Source organism: Pezoporus occidentalis, unplaced genomic scaffold (assembly GCF_034315485.1).
Source record: "Pezoporus occidentalis ecotype Australia unplaced genomic scaffold, CSIRO_AGI_Poc_V1 ctg81, whole genome shotgun sequence".
Lineage (NCBI taxonomy): Eukaryota > Metazoa > Chordata > Aves > Psittaciformes > Psittacidae > Pezoporus > Pezoporus occidentalis.
The window spans coordinates 234,165-256,404 of record NW_026916170.1 but is presented as its reverse complement, the minus strand read 5'-3'; the positions used below and the strand labels follow the sequence as shown (position 1 = coordinate 256,404).

At 44.0% G+C, this 22,240-nt stretch overlaps 2 long non-coding RNA genes across 2 annotated transcripts; both read left to right on the top strand.

Moving 5' to 3' along the window:
- The first annotated feature begins 2,344 nt into the window (after positions 1-2,344).
- On the top strand, positions 2,345-3,417 carry LOC134155976 (uncharacterized). Its single transcript, XR_009961788.1, has 3 exons — positions 2,345-2,447; positions 2,701-2,877; positions 3,280-3,417. It is a non-coding gene; the product is annotated as an uncharacterized LOC134155976 (long non-coding RNA).
- Positions 3,418-4,230: 813 nt separating this feature from the next.
- LOC134155975 (uncharacterized) lies at positions 4,231-5,288 on the top strand. The gene is made up of 3 exons (XR_009961787.1): positions 4,231-4,353; positions 4,600-4,651; positions 4,900-5,288. It is a non-coding gene; the product is annotated as an uncharacterized LOC134155975 (long non-coding RNA).
- The last annotated feature ends 16,952 nt before the right edge of the window (positions 5,289-22,240 follow it).

Below are 22,240 nucleotides of genomic sequence, written 5' to 3'. Positions count from 1 at the left end.
CGTTTCTCTTTAAACTTTTACATCAGAATTTGGTAGAAGGCAGGTAAAAATTAGGGTATATGCTTTCATTTTTCTTTTATTTCATGGTGATAAAACTGAAATCAGTTTACTGGATGTTGAAGTATTACATATAAACATGCAATTCCTTCTAATCAGGTCAGTCCCTGAATTTAATCTAATGAGTTAATATCTTTAAAATCAGTGGATACAGGTCATTTTTTAGGAGTTGTTTTTGAGAATACAGTTGCAGGATCTGTGGTTGATGCTTTCTCCATGTCAAGTAAAATATATTTAGATTCAGACATTATTTCATCTTCCCCAACACTGGACATTAATCTGGACCATCTTGTCTATACTGTGTTTTGTCAAGCAAGGTTGGCACAGATGATTTTTGAAGTGCCTTCCAACCAGATGTTCTATGCCTTTGTAATTCTGTGATTCATATTCTCTTGCTTCTTTCTTATTCTACATCAATAAGAATTTTATTATTGGAGAGGAAAACCCACAACACCCTGTATATTAATTTTGAAATAAATTGCTCTTTAATGTCAGAATCACGAATCTTTGTTTCCTTTGATATGGTAACATACTATTCAATTCAGCTCTTTTTAAAACTAGGATTTAATTTCTTCTGGTTCCCTCTCCAAAGTGTCTGATAACATGTTATGATCTATTCATTATGAAATTTAAAACAATGTTTTTGCATGATTGCGAGTGACATTTCTGACGACTACTTCAGATAAAGTGAAATTTGACCTTCTCCTCAGTATTCAGCATATGCTTAGAAGTAACAATCTTTGAACAGATTGATAACAAGTGCAATCAGCAATTAAATCAAGCTTTTTTTTTTTCAACAAAATACATGGAGATTGAGCCACATAAAAATGTAATGGTACATGACAGCTATGTGATGTATAGCGTAAGCATACTTCAATTCAATTAGTGGAAAATATTAGTGACAATTTTAGCTTTAGGGAAAACAAACAAAAAGCCTTAAAGTTAGGGAAACACGGAAGATGACCAGCAAATTCCTTGTCCTGTCTACGTATTTTGTCCTAGTTTCAGCTGTGACAGTTATTTTTCTTCCTATTAGCTGGTGCAATGCTGCCTTTTAGTTTAAGAATAATGCTGATAACACAATGATGTTTTAGTTGTTCCTTAGAAACACTTACCTTGATCAAAGACTTTTCAGTCTCTCATGCTCTGCCAGTGAGGAGGGGCCCAAGAAGCTGGGAGCAAGCAGAAATAGGACACCTGACCCAAACTAGCCAAAGGGGTATTCCATGCCACAGCACCGCTGCGAGGGACAAGAAAGACATGCCCTCTGTGTCAGGCACTGACGAGGTGCCGTGCTGTGCCACCTTACCTTCTGGCACACCAACAGGATGCCCAGACTGGTGCTCAGGGTGGCTGGCACAACCTGCTCCACCTCCAACACTACCTAGAGGGAGTGTGCACTGTGACCAAGTGAGAGCCCCTTTTGCCCGCTCCTCGGGGACTGCATGCCCCACAGCACCCACTCCCTTGGGGCTGATGGCGGGGGGGTCCCCACTGCTCAGAGAAAGTGCTGCAGACTGGTGATGTCCAGACTGCTGCAAACCCCAGGGAGATGAGCCTGCTCGGCTCAGGCTTGACAGTGCCTCTGTCCCCCTGCCAGGGAGATGATGAACATCTTGAGACAGCTGCGCTCCATCCTCTTTTATAGTCTGCTGGATCATCTTAGTGTGGAGCACCCCACATGGGAGATGGTTGCCATGGTTATGCTCGCTCAGGTGAGCCCAATGCCAGTGCCCCAGGCTGCCGCTGGTGCTTGGCTGTCTCATGCCCAGCACTGTGCTGCAGAGGGAGCTGGGGTGGCGGGTGGGCTTTGGCTGGTACCGTGGAGAAGCAGGCAACCAACCAGTGTTTTGCAGAATGACTCTAAGAGCAGAACCATAGAGTTCTGGAGGACTGTGCAAGCAAGGCAGGGGGTGGCCCCCACAGGTGGCCGGAGACCGGACCTGGGAGGAGAATGTGGAGGAAGCTGTGGGGGCTAACCAATACTGTTATGCCAAGAAGGAGTGGCTGAATACCACTCCTATATATGTGTGAACTGCGTCACAAATAAACTAGAAGTTGCTTATCACCCATATTGGGTTGGCCTGTCTGCTTCTCCTCGCTGCTTACACCAGTGCAGTGTGCTGTGGGTCATGGGGGCTCTCTGCAGTTCCTGCCACCTCCGTCTGAGCTTGCTCTTGCTGCAGTGTCCTTGCCTTCAGCTGATGGTTGGAGCCAGCACTGAATCTCACCAGCTTCTCCTGTGTGTTTCAGGTGCTGAAGTGCACCAACACTGGCGATACTGTGGCTGTGCTGTGAACATCTTCCCCAAGTACCTGCAAGGTCAGTGCGTGGGGATGGTCAGACTGGTGCTCAAGACTCTCTACGGGCTCTCCGAGAGGCTCAAAATGGTGTGCAGGGGCTCTGCTGGAGAAGGGGCAGCCGAGGGGATGGCAAGAAGCCCGTGCTGTCTGTCCTTCCCCTCTGTGTCCTGCTCTTCCCCTGGCCATGCCAGTGAACCCAGTCTGCTGGGCACATGCTCGCCCTCATAACCTCTGCTGCGTGCTGAGGAGCCAGCAGGGAGGCCGGTGTTTGCAGAGAGGTTTTTTCACTCCTGCCATCAGTCACTGCGTTACAAAAAACGAGGTGGCATGTCTCACAGAGGCAAGAAAGATCCTCACCCTGATGCCAAAGATCGTGGCGTGCCTGCAGGATACTGACAGCGATGCCGTGACCATGGCCATCCTTGTGCTCAACAACTTACTCCCGCTGCTGGAGGAGAAGACACTCGGCTTCCGTGCCCTTGCCATTGCTCTCAAGCTCCGGTTGCTCTTTGACAATGTAAGGCTGGGGAAGAGCCCTGTGCTCCCCACATCAGGCATCTCCATTCACATGGAGCCATGTGCTCTACAGGGGGATGCTTTGCCCCACTGCCCCCAGGCTCCATCGCTGCCCTCAGTGGCTCTGTGCTGTCCCCCATCCCCTCCCCTCATGGACTAAGCCTGCCTTGGCCTCCCTGCTGCAGGAGTTGGTGGTGCCAGGGCAGGGCTGCTGAGCCCCATCCTCCCCTGACAGTATCCCCGAGCCCGCCTGGGGTCTGCTGCTGTGTTCCCCAGCCCCGCTGGGCAGCCGTTCTGCATGCTGCAGCTCGCTGCCTTTTGGAGCAGGCTGTTTTGGGAACATCCATTTCCACGTCAGCCCCCTGCTCGCCATGGGCTTGGAGCTGAGGTCTTTCTGCCACAGGAGTCAGACACTGTGAGGCAGCTCTCCATCTGCTTATTCCAATAGGTGATGGGGCTTGTGACAGATGCTGAAAAGAAGAAGATGAAGAAGGAGGTGTGGGAGACCCTGGTGCCACTGCTCTTTCACCTGCAGTACCAGAAAGAGAACGTGGCCAACATGAGATTCCCAACCAGATTGGTCCTTTGGGCAGGGCACTGGTGACACCGGGGCCTTCAAAGGTGTGTCACCATGAAGTCTAGCTTGCTGAGGCCCTAGGACCAGCCAGAGCCTCCCCTCACCTGCTGCTGCTTTTCTCCTCCTGCCTCCCGAATGAAGAGGGTGGTGGGTCCCTTTTCCCAGCCAGCTCCCTTCACACAGTCCCTGCCATAGGGCATGGGGCCCTACAGCCCCAGAGACAAGGCTATTGCTCCACAGCAGCCTGAGGCCACCAAGAGGAAAAGGCTGCAGCCTCAGCACAGGTTCCAGGCCCTGCTAAGACAGAGGACACAGGGTGCTGTGCCTCCAGGGCTGGTGGTGGCATCTCTTCTTCTTCCCAGGCCTCCCAGGAAGCCCTCTACTTCACCGGCTGGTTCTTGAAGTGGCAGGAACTGACAGAGCTGGCCCTGACTGCAAACCCATGGGAGATCAGAGAGTGCTGGTGAGCAGAGCCCCAGCACTGCTGGGATCCACACCAGGAGAGCCCTGGCCCATGGCCATCGGGGAGGACGCAGGGCTGTGTCCCGCAGCTGTATGCACCTTCCTGGAGCAGGCTCTGTTCCAGGCTGTCCTCACCCCCAGGGTCCCAAGGGGGACCCTGCCACCAGAGTGGCACCTCAGCATCAGTGGCAAACCCTGTGCTCCCTCTGAACCGGAATGCCACAAGGTGGAGAGAGGGAAATGTCCTGCTGGTGGGAAGAAGGGTGGCCCTCCATGAGGGGAGAGCCCAATATGAGGGGAAGCTCTGTGCCAACCCTGCACCCTTTTCTCTTCAGCTGGAGAGGAAGAAGAGGGAGACAAAAGACTTCCTGCATCAGAGTGAGGTCTACCTGCAGAGCCCACAGGAGATCCTGAGGCAGGATGTTGTCAGGTTCATCAGTGAGCCATAAGGCCTGGGTCCCTCCCTCTGACAGGGTCCCTGCATCCCAGTCCAGGACCTGCAGAGCATCTCTTGGCCCCCTCTCAACCACTCCTGACTGCACACTTTGGGCTGGCAGGAGGCTCATCCCTTCCTCGACACAGTACCCCAGGGTAAGCCCTCCCTGGGGAGCTGTGTGGCCAGATGGGCTGGGTGCAGGGGTCCCCAACAGGCAGCGGGTTCCCCAACATACTGCATCCACCCAGGGCTCGTCAGACAGGACGTGGATGAGTGCAGGATGACGGAGTACATCAAACAGTGTGAATGAGGGCAGTGGGGAGGAGGAAGTACTCTGGCACAGAACTGCCCCAGGTGAGGGGTGCTCTGCTCTCAGTGCATCTATGGGGGGAGTGTGTTTGTGAAGAGGGGTGTTCCTGACCAGCAGCCTCCAACTGAACCACCTGCCCCCTGGATCCCTCCCAGCCCTGGGCATCATAGGGTGTAATGTGCCCTGCCTGGAGGGGACACAGGGCTGTCACCTCACCTCTCCTGCTTTGTCCCCACAGCCCTTGAAGGCCCAAGAAAAGATGCCAGCACCCTCATCTCCTCCTTGGTGACTCAGACCATCCTCATGCTTGAAGAAAGAAGGATGAGTTCGAGGCTTAGCCTACAGTGTCTACGCTCACTGCTGCTGAGGGCATGGAGGAGGCTGTGCTCGGCCCCCAGCAGAGACTTGTGAAAACCTTGTGAAGTTCAAGAAAGCAAAGTGCAAGGTTTTACACCTGCGTCACGGCAATTCCAGGCACAGCCACAGGTTGGCTGGAGCACCCCCCATACAAAGACAGGCTGAGACATTCGGAGGTGGAGAAGAGAAGGCTGAGTGGAGGCCTCATAGCAGCCTTCTCATGTCTGAGGGGGCCTACAAGGGCATCCAAGTCCCTGACTTTTCATCAGGGACTGTGAGCCACAGGGAGTTCCCTGTCCCAAGGCCCCTTCCTGGTCAGAACAGGGCCATGGCTGTTCTGCTCCTCCAGGCTGCCAGGGCTGCCCTCGCGACCCTGTTCCCTTGCAGACCCTGTCAGCAAGGGACAGCATGTTACAGGTGCTAGTGTGCAGTGCCAGCACCCTCGGCTGTGGGAAATGCTGCACAAGAAGCTGCGCCAGCAGACCTCAATGAGAGCACGAACATCCTGACCCTCATCAACTGCAAACCATGGGAGTCAAGAGGAATCAAAGTTAAAACACCGAGATAATCTCTGAGAACTGTAGATATTGAAACAAAGACGTTACTGAAGACAAAGATGTAATGTTGTAACCTGGGCTTTCCCAGGAGCTAATGAAATTCTCCAGTGTGGATGGAGGGGACAAAAGAATGTGTTCAAGGAAAATGAAAAGTAATAAGGTACCAGAAAGTGGTAACAGAAAAATGTGCCTATACGTCTGGGTACAAATATGTTGTTCAAGCAAAGGCGCGTGGACAATAATGTGATTGGTTGAAAAGGTGCATGATCAGTAATGTCAGTGGCTGGGAAAAGTGTATGATGTTGCGAAAAGTACCGAAAAGAAGCTAACCCATACTAACAATTACCAACTGCTAGGCAGGGCTCTATAAAAAGACTGTAAGCTTGCTCAATAAATGATTTCATTTGCACCACAACTGGAGTCTGTGCCTCAGTTGCCACACTCGGCACTCTCTTAAAAAGTATTTTGAGGTATTGTTTTTGCAGTTGGCCATCAGATGAATGGAACTGGCAGAACAAGGCCACGAGACACCGGCTACAGCAGGAAAAGTCTGGCAAAAACTGGGTTAGTGGTTACCATGTACAGGAGCCATACCATAGAAGGAGGTTGGTACGTGGGGACAGTGGGCTCTCAAGTTATGCAGTGTGCTCTGTAACCATGGCCTGACTTCATGCAGCTCACTTAGGCACTTCAGACACCCTGTAAACCTTGGAGTACCCAGCCAAAGGGAAATAAGGGAGGGACTCTGCAGCTGGAGATGGGAAATGAAAGGAAGAAGCCTTGTTACCAGGGTGTGCCTACTTACTAGGACAGCCGCTTTTGCCAAAATATTTAATAGCTGCTTCGCTGAAGTGCCTAACCTGAGCCTTTACAAGAACAGTTTTCAAGTTTCTGACACCCTGTAGCTGCAGAACATCTTCAAGGTCTGGCCTTGACACAGGGTCCCCTTGGGCAGTGACCTCTGGCTTGAGCGGTGACCCCCAACCCCCCCCCCCCCCCCGGCCAGCCCCTGCCTCCTGACTGCTGCCAGAGCCCCTTCTCCTGCCCCAGCGCACCCTGGTCCTCACCCACTGCCTGTACTGCACAACCCTCCAGATGCAGCTGCCTGTCTGGAAAAGGGAGCCCAGCCCTGGCGCTCTCCCCCTGAGGCTTCACAGGCCATATCCCAAAGCCCCACCACAGGTCTCCAGGGAGTCACTGGCGCCCAATTGCTGCTCATGTTAGGCTGGGTATCAGGCAGCTGGTGGTGAGCAATTGCGTTGTTCAGCACTTGCGTTTTCTGATATTGGTTGTTGCTGTTTCTTATTATCATTATTGCTATTGTTGACATTATTTCTTTTATCACTATGTTTTACTTTATTTTAATTATTAAACTGTTCTTATCTCCACCCAGATGTTTCACATTCTTTCAGTTCTCCTCCCCCTCCTGCCTGGGGGTTAGGGTTCAGGCTGGGGTATGGTGAGCAAGTAGCTGCATGGTACTGTGTTACCACCTGGGTTTAATCTATTACATATATATGTACTTCATTTTAATGACAAGTCTCATAGTTACTTCTTCTACCTGTAGACTAAGTGATCTATTAGTATCTTGCTTAATTCAGTAGTTCCAAACAAATTCCCTGGTTGCTAACCCTAAAAGGTTCTTGTCACACAGTCCTGCTATTGGACAACTATTCTAATAGATATCATGGAAACCAAAATTTATGTATTTCAGAGAATAATCCACTGGCAATGGATTTTACGGAGATTTCTTAACTTCAGGAGTTTCTGAAGGTTCTGTGATGGGAATTTATGACTTATGATGATGATGTTGGCTTCTTGAATTTAAAGAGAAGTAACACTTAATTGAAGACAGTGCCCCAAGTAGCAGAATATGCTGCCAGCTGCTGTGTTTAAAAAGAATCAGTCTCAGATAAATTGACGTAAAAATTCAAAATTTATCTGAGACCTAAACATCACAAAATATTCATATGACAATAGCATTGATTAAGCTTGCATAAATAAAAGAAAAATTTATTTATTGGGGCCAGTGTGAATAAGCGGAATTATAAATAAAAATCAGCATCACATGCTTTCTCATTAAAGGAAATGACTGTTATAATAATATTTTTAGTGCACTGATTGCATTTAAGTTTTGATATCTAATTCAAACTTATGTTATCTAAAATAAGGATGCACTTTCATAAAATAGTAAGAAAAGATGTAAAAAAATTGAGACTTTTAAGATGATAATAACTGGCTTGGATAAACAGCAGTTTTTGTAATACAACGTAGTATGACACAGTCTGAGGAAATGATTTTGTACTAGAATATTCCACATAATTTGTAAACACTTTTAACTGAAATAAAAAAAAATTATTGAAAATATACTAATATATGAAATAATAAAAAACTTGCATCAACATATGTCAATAGATAGGAAAATAAATAAAGAATATGAACTACTTTGTCTAAAGCAAAGAGATATAACTCCTAAATTCACAGTTAGCTTATGAAACAGAAAATACAAGGCTTTTGTTTTAGTCAAAAGGGAGCCCCTTTTCAGCACTTTCGCAAATCAAACGAGAGTTAATAAGCTCAGAAGAGTTAGACTTAGTCCAAGGGTGCAAACCAAGTCTATATTACACAGCTGTGCAGCATGCTATTCCAGCAGCCATGAGGCTGATGGACTATCCATTTAGTTATCCTGTGCCATAAACTACAGTATCTTAGCAGAATTCCTCTCTCTCATTTCAAAATGACATTTTGAATTTTGGGTTTTTTATAATGCTCTTTTTACTGCTTTATTTTCTGCTGAGCCTATTGATTTTTCTAACCTTTTGACAGCAGCTTTACGTGCCTTTTCTTTCTGCATAATTCTTCCTAATTACATTCAGACCACAAGACAAATTCTTATCTTCATTATAAAAATGGACAGGATCTGGTTTGAGGCCATCTTAAAAATCTGAATGTGCACAAGTCCATGGGTCCTGATGAAATCCATCCGCAGGTCCTGAAGGAACTAGCAAATGAAGTTGATAAGCCGTTGTCCATCCTATTTGAAAAATCATAGCAGTCAAGTGAAGTTCCCGATGACTGGAAAAAGGGAAATATAACCCCCATTTTCAAGAAGGGGAAAAGAGATGACCTGGGGAATTAGAGACCAGTCGGTCTCACTTCTGTGCCTGGCAAAATCTTGGAGCAGATTCTCCTGAAAGGCATGCTAAGGCACATGAAAATCAACAAGGTGCTTGGTGTCAGCCAGCATGACTTCACTAAGGGGAAATCCTGCCTGACCAATTTGGTGGCCTTCTATGATGGGGTTACAGAACTGACGGACAGGGGTAGAGCAGTTGATGTCATCTACCTGGACTTGTGCAAAGTGTTCAACACTGTCCCACACGACATCCTTGTCTCTAAATTGGAGAGACATCAATTTGACAGGTGGACCACTTGGTGGATAAAGAGCTGGCTGGATGGCCGGACACAAAGAGTTATGGTCAATGGCTCAGTGTCCGGCTCAAGACCAGTAACAAGTGGTGTCCCTCAGGGATCGGTGTTGGGACCGGTCTTGTTCAACATCTTCGTCGCTGACATGGACAGTGGGATTGAGTGTGCCCTCAGCAAGTTTGCCGATGACACCAAGCTGTGTGGTTCGGTTGACAGGCTGGAGGGAAGGAATGCCATCCAGAGGGACCTTGACACGCTTGTGAGGTGAGCTGATGACAACCTCATGAGGTTTAACCATGAAAACTGCAAGGTCCTACACCTGGGTTGGAGCAATCCCAGGCACAGCTAAAGGTTGGGCAGAGAAGAGTTTCAGAGCAGCCCTGCGGAGAAAGACTTGGGGGTGTTGGTTGATGAGAAACTGAACATGAGCCGGTAGTGTGTGCTTGCAGCCCAGAAAGCCAACCGTATCCTGGGTTGCATCAAAAGAAGAGTGACCAGCAGGTCAAAGGAGGCGATCCTGCCCCTCTACTCTGCTCTCCTGAGAACTCACCTGGAGTATTGTGTGCAGTTCTGGTGTCCTCAACATAAAAAGGACATGGAACTGTTGGAACAAGTCCAGAGAAGGGCCACAGGATGATCAGGGGACCGGAGCACCTCCCGTATGAAGACAGGCTGAGGAAGTTGGAGCTGTTCAGCCTGGAGAAGAGAAGGCTGCATGAAGACCTCATAGCAGCCTTCCAGTATCTGAAGGGGGCCTATAGGGATGCTGAGGAGGGACTCTTCATTAGGGACTGTAGTGATAGGACAAGTGCTAACGGGTCAAAACTTAAACAGGGGAAGTTTAGATTAGATATAAGGAGGAAATTCTTTACTGTTAGGGTGGTGAGGCACTGGAATAGGTTGCCCAGGGAGGCTGTGAATGCTCCATCCCTGGCAGTGTTCAAAGCCAGGTTGGACGAAGCCTTGGGTGATATGGTTTAGTGTAAGGTGTCCCTGCCCATGGCAGGGGTGTTGAAACTTGATGATCTTCAGGTCTTTTCCAACCCTAACTATTCTATGATTCTATGAAAAATAAATCAGTAAATCCACTAGAGTTAACAGAAATTGATTAGATTCACAGTCTGATTATGAATAAAAAATAGATCTACTGTCTTTTTGTATTCCAGTTTTTAAGCCAGGGAAGATCACAATGGGCTAAATTAATTTCCAATAGAACTATGCTAACTTCTGCTGAGTTGTAATAGAAAAAAAACAGATATTTTCTTTAAAATCTTTAATTGAAAACAATTGGTGGGTGGTTTTTTGTAGTTTTTTTTTTTTTTTTCCTGAAACAGCTAAAATCAGTGGATACAGATTTTAAAGTCTAGGAATTTTGGAGGTATGATGGTAATTACTGTCACAAATCTACCAATATTTCTTAAGGCACTTTCCTAAGTGCCTTATGTGGACATGTGCACAAAATTTAGTATCCCAAGCTTTGGTTCCCTATCAATCTAATTCGAGGGACCTTCAGAATGTATCATATTGCCCTCCTTTACACCAGTTTTTTTTCCTATTGGAAAACAACTCATGCAAGTCAAAGGTATGAGGGTCCATCCTGAAACACTGCCAGCAGTCACTTAGGATAAGAATTTGCATCCAAAATCTGGACTTGACTGCCATGACTTTTCAAATATGATAGAGTAATGAAGTCAATGTATGCAATATTTCCAGAATTCTGTTTCTTTCTAGCAATAAGAAAGATAATAAAGATTTTAGAGTAAAGAATCAGTAGTTATTGTGAGACTATCATTGCTGTATTTCAAAATTATTGTATATACTTGATGATTCTACAGGGAAAAAGAAAAAAAAAAGAATAAGTCCCTTAAAAATTTAGATAACATTATTCTATCTCACATAATTACTGATTTATGCAAGTATTCTTCATCTTAAAAACACTTATAAGCTATTATTTCCTAGAATTCCACTTTCAGCATGAAAGAAGTTCTCTGGGTTTAATAAATATGAAATAATTGAAACTATACAATTTAGTTTTAGGGAACTTCAGTATAAGGAACTAATGAACCAATTGTTTCATTCATTGTCAGTGGAACATCTGAATCAACATTTAAAAAACTATTTCAAGTTACAACCTATTTAGAACAATAGTCATTATTTTATTATAATTTAGTCTGGAGGTACTTTTCTATGGAAAAGGTTTTCTCCTTGTGTTATAACCAGTAGTCATCATAAGCTTTTACACCAGATATATTCTCTGTTCATGAGCATAAACAGCCTTTTCCTTAGGACTGTAGAACCATAGAATGGTCATGTTATAGTTAGAAGGGACCTTAAAGATAATTTATTTCCAAACCCTCTGCCACTGGCAGGGACACCTCCCACTAAAACAAGTTGCTCAAAGCCTCATCCAACTTGATCTTGAATGCTTCCAAGGATGGATCATCTGCATTTTCTCTGAGCAACCTATTCCAGTGCCTTACCACCCTCACAGTAAAGAATTTAATATTAATATCAAATTTAAATCTACCCTTTTGCAATTTAAAGCCGTTACCCCTTATCCTATCACTACCTACTACTTCAGTCTTGCAAGATCACATTTGATTTAGGAGAATAACCTCTTGAGAGGGGGAAAAAAAGTGTGGGGGGATAATCTGTAAATTCTTGCATTATTTTCAAATTATAACCTCTGAGATGGTTTAAGTCTCTCTGTTGGAACACCTCCATTGTAATACTTAATACCTTTAATGTTGTATGAAAGTGACTTTTTTCTCTTTTCTTTTTTTTTTTCTTTTTCTTTTTTTTTTTAATCCAGGTATGCAGTAGCATTACAGAGGATGTTTTTCTTAGGTTGCCTTTTATCAGCCACCATAGTGGTTGATAAGGAACCTAAAGACATAAGGATAGAACTGACCAAAAACTTGACTGATATTTGAATTGGAGACACAGCATTCCATCATTCTCCCAGGCTAAATAACACTGGAAGTTTCCATAGTATCAAGTCTTTAATGCTTCCTCAGTTTTGCACTTGAACATTTTTATTTAGATAGTTAAATATACATTTCACTGCAGTTTCCTGTAAGTTAGTTATTAGTAAGTGTCCCTGGTTCAGCAGTAGCAGTCATTTTTCTGTTTCTTAGTAGCTGGTGCAATGCTGTGATTTTGAGTTTTGGCCTGGATACACTGATGTTTTCAGTTGTTGTTCAGTAATGTTTACTTTGACCAAGGACTTTCTGAGTCTCATGCTCTACCAGGGAGATGGGGAAGCTGGGAGGAAGCAGAGACAGGACACCTGACCCAAACTAACCAAAGAGGCATTCCATACCACACCATGTCATGCCCAGTATATAAACTGGAGTCAGTTACCCAGAAGGGCTAGATCACTGCTTGGGTAGGGCTGGGTGTCGGTCGGCGGGTGGTGAGCAGTTGTGTTCTCCTCCCTTATTATTTCCCTTATCATTATTATTATTTGTGGTAGCAGTAATGGTTTGTGTTATACCTTAGTTACTGGACTGTTCTTATCTAAACCTGTGGGAGTTACATTCTTTAGATTCTCCTCCCCATCACTCCGGGAGCAGGGGGAGGAAGTGGGGGGAGTGAGTGAGTGGCTGTGTGGTTCTGGGTTGCCGGATGGGTTTAAACCATGACAGTAAGTCATTGTTAAACTTTGGAAACAAAAAAAATTGATGACTTTTCACATAGCTCTCACAGCTTAGGCCATAGAAAACCCCCTGGGAAGTATACTAAGAACCAGACAATTTTAATTCTTCATTGTTGTTTTTTATTATCAAAGTTCAAAGTGTTTCAGAAAGTATATGAAGGTTTCTGGTAATTATATAGCATGAGACATTGACAAAAACCCGCTATCTATTTGCAGTATTTTGACAGAATGTTTCATAGGTGATCAGAGACAGGTAAAAGGAGATAGATTGCTTTCTGATGAAGAAAGGCTGATACTTAGTAAACAACTTTAGATCGACAACGCAATTTCTATAGAGATGTTTCTTAGTAAATCTCTGGAGAAAGTACTATTCTGCCAAAAGATTTTGAGATCTATGCTGAAATTCAACTTATCAAAAGAAACAGCTAACCCATGCAAATGGTATACACAGAGGAGTAAAATATTACTTCCTCATGGTTAACAAAGTGCTCCAATAAATTATCTGGAAGTTATATTGCTGATGGGTTTATTATAGACAGTTAGTGATAGTAATGGCTTGGGCGTATTTTCTTTTTTTTTTTTTTTTCTAAAATATGGAAAAACATGTAGAATATATTGTTCAGGGTTCTTCTTTCACATAACTGTGTATCACAGAAAGCTGATCATCTGTTATGTTTAGTACTGGGACTTTATATTTCCCAAAATCTAATTCAGTTTCCAGATCTAAAACTTCACACTGAAATGGAACAGTGAAACAATTGCTTCAGGCTAAATTAGATTTGTTCATTCTTCTGAACAGAACAAGAATATAGATGATGTCTCATAACAAGTTGCAGAGTCCAGCAGATTCAGTAACATCATTTAAAAATAAAATATTGCCAAATTCACTAACATTGGTTTACATATAAAATGTTAATGTAAATTTAAATTTGAATACATAAAATACCAAATTTTTGGTTTGGTTTGTTGTTTGTCTGGGGTATTTTTTTGTAAGAGGTGGAGAGACATCCCTATTTGAAATAAAAATGTTACTTTTTGTAACATCTCTATTGGGTTTTCCAACCTTTAGCCAGCACTGTTTCTTTTCAAATGTTTGTCCTGTCATTTTGATATCTGTATGATAACTGGTTTTACAGCTATAGGGACAGCTTTCAAAGTGACCTGAATTCATGGTTTATACAATTTAGGTGTGTACTTCTGGAGAAAACCTCACTTAAACAGTCAACATGGGATTGAATCAGCCACCAGAGCATAAGCAACCAATAGACCTCAGTATGAGCTGTTGCTGGTTAACTTGGCTTATCACATGCTAAATTATCTTGTTAACACACAGTGTTTTGTTTCATACTGTCTGGCATTTTGACCTGTGTCAATAAACCCAGCTTGGGAGTAGGCTTATTGGAGTGCATGAATGAGATCCTTTAAAGCAGAATGATGTGGTCTGAATTGACAGGCTGAAATAACTGTTCTGTATCTGGCAATCTTTTCTCTGATGTACTATTGACTATCTATACTAATAAATCTATGAGTATACTTGTGTACCTCAACTGCAGTGATATCATCTTGACAACTTGTTCTATTCCCATTTATCGTTATCAAGTGCCATGCTTTGTAACTGCCTAAGGCAAATTCACATTGTTGAGCTCAGTACGTGATTATTCATCAGATGAGCCTTATATTCTGTATGGCTCATGCTGAGGTCTTAGATTTTAGTGAATCACAGAGCTTAAAGGGGGTCCAGGCTCATCTAGAGAGCACTCATTCTTATGCACAAGCATCTGTGAGGACAAACGAAGGGAAAGAGGACACATTACTGATCCAGCACACAGAACTAGCATACTGTAATACTGTAATAAGCATTCACTGTAATACTGTAACAGAGGTTGAGTCATGAGAATGGCAGAAAAGTTAACATTAAGAACAGATATAACCTTACATAGACTGAAAGCCTGAACAGCATTTTTGGCAGGAATACAGCAGTTCTTTCAGATAATTTCCTAGAGGTGTAAAAAACCCACAGTACCTTTCAAGAATAGACATGTTTTAAACATTAATCTGTTATTCATATCAGAGTAGTGTCTCTTGAAGTTGAGCAAACAGGTAAATTTAAAAAGCAGCTTTCTATTGTATTTGCTTTGCCTATATGAAAAGTTATGATTTGATAGAAAACAAGACTGTTATGGATAGACACTAAATATTTTTCCTTATTTAATCTATGCTGTACAAACATATATATATATATATGTATATACTGGATGAACAGCACATAGCATATAGAATCTTATAAAAAATGAAGCAAATGTTTCATCTATAAAACATTATGCAAGATGAAACATAAATGGATTGTTGGTGAATAATGATAATTAGCCTCTAATAAAAAATTTCCTGATATTATAGAGTTAATTTTCCTTACATCTTTATAAGGCATTGATAAAAACATGTCCCTTTCATCATTTAAATAATATAATTTAAAAAAAATCCTTTTCGAGCTCTTGGTTGTTGGTTTCCACACAAGAAGAGAATCACATTGTAATAATTTTTTTCATTTATATTTCATCTGGGGTACCTGATGCTCACAAGACTCAATCTGGTATTTAATTATGCTCATATAACCTTTATTATCCCCACACTGACTTGGTGAATCTCTTTTTTAATTGTAAAGGTGACAATGGAGCTTTTCAATCTCTTAAACTCTGAAGTACTTATTAAGGGAATAAGCTTTTTGAAGTAAACAGCCTGCTCTTTATTACTGAAATATATCTCAGAAACAGGTCAGGCTAAAGAGTAGAAAAAGAGAAGCAGGAAAATTTTAAATTTTATATTAAGTAATACATGCACAACTTTAAGGAAAATCAAGCAATGGAACAAGCTTCTAGAAAGTTTATAGTTACTCAGGGTAGACTAGCAATCTGTGGAAAGGACCTTAAACTCATCAGTTTGTTCTGATCTTATTTAGTCTCTTTCTTATACATCAATTATAAAATCTGAAAGACAGCTGACTAGTTAATTCAGCAATTATTAATACAACATGGATTTATCTCTTACTGTTACTGAGAGGATGAAGACACAGAAGACTAAGAACATAGCTGATGGCAGACATTGAACACAACAGCCTAGGTTCCTAGGTTACTTTTTGGTTACATCCTTCCTGCCCCTCCTAAAAACAAGAAAAATAAACCAAACCAAAACAAATCAACCAACCAAAAGAAAACAAAACAAAACACCAAAAAAAAACCAAACCCGCAAAACAGAACAAAACTCCCAAAACCCAACAAAAACCACAATAAAAAAAAAACAAAACTAAGCAAATAAAATAATAAAAATGCAAACAAAGCAAAACAACAACAAAAAACAAACAGCAAACCCCCAGTATTTTGGGTAATTGCCGTAGTAAGTGGTTCATTCCATGTCAGGGCTGCACCCTTTGCTGGTTGATATCTTTCCTTAATTTTTTATCCATCCTGTCCTCTGATTTTTGATGAGCTTTCGCATCCATTCTTCACATAGTACCACTACTTCTTCTCTTTAGGGACTGGGCTGTTTTTTTTTTCCAAAGATGGCGCATGTATTCAGTTTATCATCCTGAACTCATACTTTTCTTTCTCATGTTGATGTTAAGAGCTGAGAAACCCCATCCTGAACTGAGAAAATATCTAGAAGTTTCTCTAAGTCTTCTGTTTCTAACCACTTGCTAATTATCCAAACTTAAACTTTTTGAACAAAATGGGATACTAATTCTGTTTTTACTTGTTTCTGTGTTTCTCTTAATTCCTGCGACTAACTTGTTTGCCATTCCACACTTGTGTGCCTCCTTCACACCAATGAATAATAAGCATTTGTCAATTCTTTCCTTTTTTTTATTCAAAACTGAGCCCAGATCTCAGATGTTACTTTGTTTTCTCAAATGTTGGTAGAAGAGAGTCATAGGCAGTGGGCAGTGAACAGTGTTCAACTCCTTCTGTCTGCTATCCATACATTTTTTGTAGTAAAACCTTTCTTTTCTCTACTGTAATTCCCCGATTTAATATAAGGATTGACTGATGTTGCAGGCTAGGTGTCTGTCCTGAGTTTTTTTATTCACTGTTTACATTGGTGAAGAAGGTGTGGTTGTACCACAGTTCTGCTCTACCAGTCACACGGTCTCAGTGTTCCCTGGCCAACACCAGGACTGAACACCTTTTTCACATGGTGTGAAAGTTCACTCCATACAAGTAAGTTTTTGATCCACAGACTCTGACTTGTAGTGTTTCCGTTTCCATTTGTACCAGTTATAGAAATAGTTCTTACCAGCCACAGAGCTTTCAGTCAACCCATGGGAAGAGTGCAATTAAATTACTTGGGTTTTACTGTTGCTACCACTATGAATAGACTATAGAACAACCTCATCGCATGGAGCTCAAATTCTACAGGGTCCTTCCTCTCACTCTCTTTTTCTCAGTATAATGCAGTACGTTTGCATGCTTGTCAAATTTTGTGAAAATCAGATTGAAGTGCAGAGGGACTTGGGGGCAAAGTGCTTACAGGAACCATAGTAAGGCCCTCTTATACTCCTAAAAAAGTCCTTTTAAGGCAGCTGGAGATACTTGGGAAAGCATGTTGTGATACAGAATTCTTTATTGATTTTTTTTTTCCACAGCTACAAAAGTATACTGGCTAAATCTTATTTAGATTCTGTATCTACACCTTGAATTTTTGTTCTTTGCAAAATCCATTGTAAACCTCATTATTACAACTGTTAAAATATTGCTGTTAAAATTTTCATACTAGTCTGTCAACCAGCATGCTAATTTTTATCTTAACACTACATTCTTTGAGTAACTGTGCTGCTTTGCTTTACAATGTAGTATATGTCTGACGGAGAAAAAATAGAGTGCTAAAAGACACTGTGCCACTTAATCAGAAGTGATAAAACCTGTATAATGTAATGACATTAAATCTAAACCACTTTTTTTGGTGAATCATGAATGGATATTTCTCCAAAGTTGTCCCTTTTTTAGACTGGGGAAGTGACCTACTGGGAAAAACATCCTTTGCTTCAGTAGAGTTTCATGCTGTAGTGGATTAGCTTTGACTGCTAGCCAAACTATCACCCAGAAACCCACTCACTTCCCCTCCTTGGTAGGACACAAGGACAAAATAGGAAAAACAAAAATGTGAATGTTTGTGGGTCTTGATAAATACAGGGAAATTTCTTACCAGTTATTGCTGTGGGCAATCCAGTCATGACCTTGGGAAAATGAACTTTTTGTTTTGTTTTGTTTTGTTTGTGTATAACCCCCTAAGTGAATACAAAATTGGTAGAGAAAAAAAACTGTAGATGTCTGAAGAGCCAACAAGCTTTAAATTAGAAGCCACTTCCATCTGACTACTGTACAAGAAACTTAAGCACCTCAAGAAGGTAACACAGTGCAGTAGCCTAGATATAGTCTGCCTATTCCCTGAAAGTCCAGAGAAATGTGGATGTTCTTTACTGATTTCAGATAGATGTTTTCTGGGGTATCTGGGACTAACTTCTTCATGGCACAGTGGCCAGAGCACACAAAGGAAATGAAGCACATCAAGGACTTTTAGCCACACTCTTTCCAGCACTCTCTGCCTTGCTTCTAAAAGGTCATTCTTAAAGACTGACCAGCACTTGTGGACTTCTAAGCCCTCTTAAGTATGTTCCCAGTGTATTAAGTGTGCTTAAGTATTCTGAGTATCTTAAGGTTTGCTCTCCTGAAGTCCAGGGTAACAACTCTAATGTCCTTTTTTCTCTTTAAACTGAAAATTTTAAACTCAAGCATTTCATGATCACTGTGGCCAAGACAGCCACCTACCATCACATTCCCACATATTCTTCTCTATCTACAAATGGCAAGTCCAGGAGGGCATCTTTTTAGTTGGCTCACTGAGTACTTGTGACAAGAATTCATCTCCCACAAACTTCAAGAATTTCTAAGACTGCTCTTCACAGTGGTATGATATTCCCAGTTGATATCTGGGAAGCCAAAATCTTCCACAAGGACAAGGGTTACTGATGCTGAGATTTCTCCTAATTACCTATAGAATAACTTATAAGTGCTTACATTGTGGCTGGGCAATTGGTAGTACGCACCCACTATAACATCTCCTTTGTTTTATGTCCCCCTAACACTCACCCACAGGCTCTCAACGTCATTATCACTAACTGTAAGGTCTGTGCAATAAAACCGCTTCCTTACATATAGCATGACACCTCCACCTTGCCTGCCCCACCTATCCCTTCTAAATGGCCTGTAGCCAGCACTGGTTCCATTAAGTCTCACATCTACCAATGATATTGTAGCTCTGGAAGCTGACTAACCTTTCCAGTTCATCCTGTTTGTTTCTCATACTGTGTGTGCTGGTGTGCAAGCATTTGACATACTCTCCTAAGCCTTCCATATTCCCTGGTGCAGTGAAATTGTTCTCACTGGCATTGTCACCCTCAGTCAAGCCTTGACTTACCTGCTGCAATCCTATTAGTATTCCCATCCTCCATCGAGTCTTACTTAAAGCCCAGATTCTAATTTAGGTGAGAAAGGACACCTTGAAGTCATCTAGTTCAACTTCGCTACTCAAGCAGGGTCATCTTAATCTGGGTCATATATAGTATGTTACTGGGACTATGCCCAGCTGGGTTTTGAATACCTCCACAGATGGAAACTGCTAAGCCTCTCTGGGCAACCTGTTTCAATGTCTTATCACCCTTGGTAGATTGGAGCACTGAGCAATGATTAACGCGATGAAGTCACCCACTACAAGCACACGTCTTTTATTTTAACCCTATACAGTGTGTGCCACTGGTAGTTTCTCCTTGCAGACCTTGCTCATGGTGTCTATAGCTGTTAAATCTTCCTGTCTGTTTTCAGTTGTAGTGCTGGAGGGTGGAGACTTGAGTCCTGGTGGGTTCTTGGGTCACCTGGGTTCAAGATGCCTCATTGTCTGTGATGTCCAAGCATGGTTCTGAAACAACTCATCTCTCTCTACCTCAGCTCCTCTAATACTGTGCAGTCTGCTAACAGTTTCCTGCAGCTCAGCCACTTAGCCATGGATCATCAACTTATGCACACCTTATGCAGGTACTTACCTTTTCTCTGGGAGAAGGATGTGAGCACTCATTACAATCAACTACCTCTATGAATTCTCCTTCCTTACCAGTTCCGTCTGGGTGGAAGCATCAGATATCTCAATGTTCCTCTGTAGAAACACTGGGTTTGACTCTGAGGTGAGCATCCACCGTTATGGCAGAGGCCTAAGGCACTTCCCTAGGCTGTGGGCCTATAAGCAGTGTGGAGGGCCTTCCCTGCACACCCTCCCATGTGAACTGTCATGCAAACTGCCAGTGAACTAGATTTGTGCTGAAAACAGTGTTGATAATTAAGCAAAGTTTTCATTATTACTGAGCAGTACTTACACAGGATCAAGGCCTTTTCTGCTTCTTACCCCACCAGCTAGTAATCAGGGAGCACACAATGAGATGGGAGGGGACACAGCTGGGACAGCTGAACCCAACTGACCCAAGGGATATTCCATAACACATTGTCGTGGTTTAAACCCAGTCAGGTAATTCGTTCGCTCACTTCCCCCCCTTCTTGCCCTCCCCCTGCTCTCGGAGGGACGGGGAGGAGAATCGAAAAGAATGCAACTCCCACGGGTTGAGATAAGAACAGTTTAGTAACTAAGGTATAACACAAATCACTACTGCTACCACCAATGATAATAATGATAAAGGAAATAACAAGGGAAGAGAATACATCATCTCACCACCAGCCGACCGATAACTCGCCCCCCAGGCCCAACCAAGCACCGACCGATACCTCCTCCAACCCTGCAGTCTCCCGGCCCTTCCGGCTCACTCCCAGTTACCTCCTGGGCATGACGTGCTGTGGTATGGAATACCTCTTTGGTCAGTTTGGGTCAGGTGTCCTGTCTCTGCTTCCTCCTGGCCTCCCCTCCTCCCTGGCAGAGCATGAGGCTCACAAAGTCCTTGGCCAAACCTAAACATCACTATCAGCTCTGTTCCCAAGCTGAAAGTCAAAACACTGCACTGCACCAGCTACCAAGAAGGGGAAAAATGACTGCTACTGCTGAACCCAGGACATTATCCACCCCTTATTCCATACCATTCACGTCATGCTCAGATCCCACATTTTCAATATACCATCACTCTTATCTCAGTGCACTCTTATCTCAGTGCATGGACCAGTCCCTATAAAGCTGCTGAGTCCATCTGGTCCATGATGTCAGGCTCCATCTCTTGTAACAGTCTTCCAGAGCAGGAGAGACTGTGTGCAGTGTTCACACTCGTGAATAACCTGGGCAATAGTGTCCATTGCTAAGTCCACCCCTCGATCATGAGTCCATCTCTGTGTTGCATCTCTGCTCTGATGGCCTGAAGTGCATTGGGCCCACCAGGCTCAAAATAATTCACTGTCCCCTTCAGCAGTTTCTGCAGCTCGTTGCTGGGGACTCCATACAGCTGCCTTCCATCTCCAATGCTTCCAAAGCACTGGAGGGGCCCAGTGGACTAGATACTTGCCCATACTGTCCCACACACCCTGCCACTCATGACTGTCCAGCTTTGGGAAAATCCTCTTGGTCCTCCTATAACCTTGTCTAACCCCAGACAAGACCCAAACCTGACTCTGATTAACTTTTGAGATCAGACAAAATGGTTGTGGGTAGAACACAGTCTGTGTGTGTGCCAACATGCTGATCCCCATCACAATCAGCAGGCAGGTCCCAAGGATACCCAAAGGCCATTCAAAACCTTCAGAACTCTCAAACGATGCTGCTGTACTTGTCACTGGGGCTGGTGTAGCTGCTGTACTTGTCACTGGGGCTGGTGTAGCTGCTGTACTTGTCACTGGGGCTGGTGTAGCTGCTGTGCTTGCCGGCTCTCCCACCGCCAGCTTCTCTTTTCCTGAGTCCAGCTCTTCCTCCTCTGCCTTGCTGGGAAATGCTGCGTGGTCTCCTGCATCCTCCTGGGGCTCGGCGGGCGGCTTCCGGGAAACGCTCTCGGCCGTCGCGGGGCTGGGCTCGGCCGCGGGGCTCGGCTCCTCCGCGGGGCTCGGCTCCTCCGCCGCCTTCTCCCGCTGCTCGGCAGCCGCTTCCTTCTGCTCCTCGACCGCCCCGACCTCCTCCACCGGTAGCCGTCCCCTCGCGGCCTCCGGCCCCGCTCCCGCCGCCGCTTGGTCCCCGGGGCCGCTCTCCCGGGCCGGTTCGGCTGCCGCCGGCTCCCGGGGCCGCTCCCCCTCGGCTCCCCGCAGCCTCACGAAGATGGAGAGTAGGGTGAGGGCCAGGACGGTGAAGAGCAGCCGGACGGCCAGGTACAAGTGCACGGCCACGTCCGTCCCGCCCTGCTGCTGGAGCCCGCCCGTATTACAAGCCATTGCCATAAAGCACAGTGAGACAAGAACCTTAGCCCAGGCCCCATACTTGATAAACACTATCACAGCAAATACCGGCTCTACATAAGTTACAACATTCTGAAGCTGTGAGATCAACAAGAACAACTCTGAGAGCCAATAAATCAGCATTGTGACGAATGACTATTAATTCGGTCAGATCTGTTG